The sequence below is a fragment of the Pipra filicauda genome, unplaced genomic scaffold (genome assembly GCF_003945595.2).
Source record: "Pipra filicauda isolate LSUMZ 115617 unplaced genomic scaffold, ASM394559v2 scaffold559_size304462_pilon, whole genome shotgun sequence".
NCBI lineage: Eukaryota > Metazoa > Chordata > Aves > Passeriformes > Pipridae > Pipra > Pipra filicauda.
This window is the reverse complement of record NW_024104708.1, coordinates 143,321-147,458: the sequence shown is the minus strand read 5'-3', so window position 1 is coordinate 147,458 and position 4,138 is coordinate 143,321.

The following is a 4,138-nucleotide window of genomic DNA, read 5'->3' as shown; positions in this document are numbered from 1 at the left end:
TTGTGGAACTCCCCGCCCTGAGGGAAGCACTGAGCATTTCTACCTGAACTGGAGGATATATAATCTTGGAGTCTTAGAACATTTTTCAGCCCCTCGTGGGATCCAGAGGAAGGCTGCATCTCATCGCTCTCAACCAGACTTAGACCATCACTGGACTCCAATCACCACTTTTGCCCAGACTGCAACAGCTCTCCCACCAGCAGGTTCTTCCCCTCTCCCTTTACTTTGGACTCAAGCGGGGCCCAAGGAACACCACTTTGTTCATGCTCCAGGGTACTGGGTTATACATTTGGGTTTTGTGGGTTAAGACCAATTGTTTGTTTGTATGATTGTACTTACTGTATTATTTTAGTAAATTGTTATTCTGATTTATAATCTCTCCTTTGAGTTGAGTTCATTTCCCCTGCTGGTTAACTCTAAACCAGCACACAGGTAGACAACAACCACAGCCTTTCGGTCACCTTGTCATAGAGAGAGTTCATCTTGGTCAAGAAGAACCTGCCTTTCATAAACCCACACTAGCTGGGCCTGATCACTTGGTTGTACATGCCATTAGCTCACAAAGACAATCAAACTACAGAAGTTAAGTCAGGTCAAGCACTCAGGGTTATGAATACCTCTAAGAAATAAGAGACTATATGTAGTCCCACTATAGATACCAGTTCTAAATTACACATCATATAAATTAAAATAATGTATTAACAAGTTGCCATTAGTATACTAGTGTTCCATGAATTGAAACTCTTAGTTAGCAGACTAATTTGGATTTTACTGTTGCTTACAACTTTTTGTTGCAATAAATAAAAGGAGAAATCAATAAGAAATGTTCAGAAACTTATGAGACTAATATATTTGAATTTTTTTCATAACGATTTTCAGCCTTTTTGAAAAGGATAATTAGGATCATTTTGGGATGAGCACTTACATTCCTAGTTACTTTTAGATATTTCCTATATATAACTTTTCAGGTATTAATTTTAGTTTTATTTAAATATCAAAGCCAATGCAAGTTTTTGAATGAAAAGGAAAAAAACTTCTGGAAAAAAAGCCCTACCATCTTATTATTATACAAATATCTGTGTACCTCTATGGTTTTCTGTTTTCTGGGTTATGATTTTTTTATTTAACATTACAAATTAAACCTATCTGGAAAAAATTCAAATATATGGGTATTTTAATAATATTGATTCAATGATCCTCTCTCATCTGAACACTCAATGATTTCTAAGTATCCTCGGAATAGAATTTTAGAATTTTAGGTCCTATGGTATCAATATGTAAAAACCTAGAAAAATAAACCTAGACAGTTGAAAAGGATATACCTTGGATTTAAATACCTTCTTTTCATATTCATCTCTGGTGAAGTAAAAACATTCTTAATGAATATAAATCAGAATGTGTTAAAGTATTTGGATCCTTAGCTGTAGGATATCAAACTACTCAGTGATCAGGAGAGTCAGTGAAATGTTAAATGTCTCAGAAGTGCTTTCTCATTTGCTTTGCTTCATCTCTTGCGAACACTGTGTGTCTGACCTGAAAGCTGTCATCAAATGCAAAAATAAATTACTAGTGTAATAAATTACTGATTTTTTAAATCAGTATCAGACAAACTAAAGGACAAATTAATACATTTATACTACATTTATGCTTTTGACATTCAACTCAACTGCCTTTTGTTTACAGACTTACCCCATTTTATAGACAACTGAGGAATACTGAGAACTTTCATCGGCATCAAGTCTCATGTTTCAAACTGATACTGATATAGGAAATCATCCCATTACTTCTTTCAGATGTTATGACTTAACTCCATTTAAACAAATTACATTAAGAATTTGAGAAGAGATTGACAGTCTTGGTTATCAACTTGCACTCGTGTTTTTGTTTGGACATGGGGATGAAAACTACAGTTAGTGTATTTTCTTGATAAATGTCCAGAAAACTGGGATTTTTCTCTGAAACAGGAAAGAAAAAATTATGAGAAATTAATTTCTATGTGTGTCCAAACACTGAGTGAGCACAATCTTGTGTGGTGGTGAATTCTCTCTTGTTTTCTACTGCATACAATACACTTCTTCTGCAGCAAGGGTCTAAATGTGCAAAGCAAAAAGTCATTTGGCTGTGTTTAACAGCCAAATAACCCAGTCCTTTGCCATTTTTCTTTTCCACTGATTGCACAGCTCCCTTTGGAGTGGCACAAGGACTTTTATTAATGGCTGCTGAATCATCAAGAGTGTACACATTTGTAGATGAGGTGTGAGTAGTAGCAAGACAAATTGCCTGGCGCACACTCCTGGGGTGCATCAGGCACAGCATCGTCAGTGGGCTGAGGGAGGGGATTGTCCTGCTCTGCTCTGCACTGGGGCGGCCTCACCTTGAATATTATGTGCAGTTTTGGGCATCACAATGTAAGAAAGATATTAAGCTCTTAGAGAGTGTCCAAAGGAGGGTAATGAAGATGGTGAAGGACCTTGAGGGGAAGTTGAGGGGCAGTTGAGGTCACTTGGTCTGTTCAGCCTGGAAAAGAGGAGAGTGAGGGGAGACATCACTGCAGCCTACAACTTCCCTGTGAGGGGGAAGAGGAGGGGCAGACACTGATCCTGTGACCAGTGACAGGACATGAAGGAATGGCCTGAAGTTGTGTAAGGAGACATTTAGGTTGGATATTAGAGAACGGTTCTTCACTCAGAGGGTGATTGGGCACTGGAACAGGCTCCCCAGGGAAGTTGGCACAAGACCAAGCCTGCCTGAGTTCAAGAAGCATTTGGACAATACTCTCAGGTGCATGGTGTGACTCCTGGGGATGGTCAGGGCTAAGGGATAGACTTGATGATCTTTTTGGGTTCCTTCCAACTCAGCATGTTCTGTGACTCTGTGTTACTCATTTGAACCTGTGTTACACTGTGCAGGCTAATTTTTGCTCATTTGCTTATAGCTTTACATTTATTTAATGTTATGCAATAGCATAGCCTGAAACATTCTAAGAAAATTCTCTGTGCTCACACTTTTTCAATTCTATGCATAAAAATGGGTCCTATCTTCACTCTGTAATTGTAATTAAAAAAAAAAAAGGTGGACAAATGGGGAGACTAGTACATTAGATTTCTATGTTCTCTACAAAAGCTTAATACCAATGTCTACTTGATTATATGGTATAGTAGGCTTTATTTTTTGTTCGTTTTTTTTTTAAATAAAGAATTATTATGAGAAATTTCAATTGAGACCTGTAATTGTTAAATTCAAATGGCTTTGAAATATCTTGATATTTTGATGTCTTTACACACACCAGAAAGAAGAGATATAATTTACCCGAAAGATCTGGGTCAGAAAATAATACAGAAATTAAGTAGATACTACACATCTGAATTTATTTTTAAAAAAAGTCATGATCCGGAATCTAAACACCTCATATGATGGGAGAAGGCTTTAAGCTTCTGTGTATGAACATTTCTAAACCTATCACTGCATAAGCAAATCTTTTCTCAGACAAGCCTAATTATAATGTAGAAACTAAATGACATTGTATTTCCATTTACCAGTCCATTGTGGTTGGCATTTTGAAAATAATCTTAGAACTAGATGACAATACAAAAGCTCCACAGCAGAATTCACATGTATCTCCTAATTTTTAAGTTCAGAGAAGAATTCTGCTGTAAGAGCTAAAAAAAAGGTTGCAGCAGTCATTCAAGAAGTGGGGGATCTGTAGTCAATCTTTCATCTTCCACCAGTCAAGAACTACTTATGTGAGGCTACATTTAGTTTCTCATCCTCCCACTGAGAAGAAGAATACAAGGTTCCTGATGTGAGAATGTTAAATCAAAGAACATGATCTCCTAAGGCACTTAACAGTGAAGGGGTACGCCTGGCTTTCACCATTAACCATAAAAACACTTGTATTTAAATAATACATAAACAGTTTATGTTTAAGCTACTTTGTTTGAAAAAATAAGTGATGCTAGATTAAAAAAAAAAAAGCTCCTCAGAACAAATGGTAGCTATCCCAGCCAAGATTTGTTTACCATTGTTTACCAGTATCATGCACTCCATTACTTTCAATCATAAACAGTGCAGCAAAATCAGACAGGCTGGTCAAAAATAACATGGATAATAGCTGTCTTTGGAAGAGGAACTGAGGAAT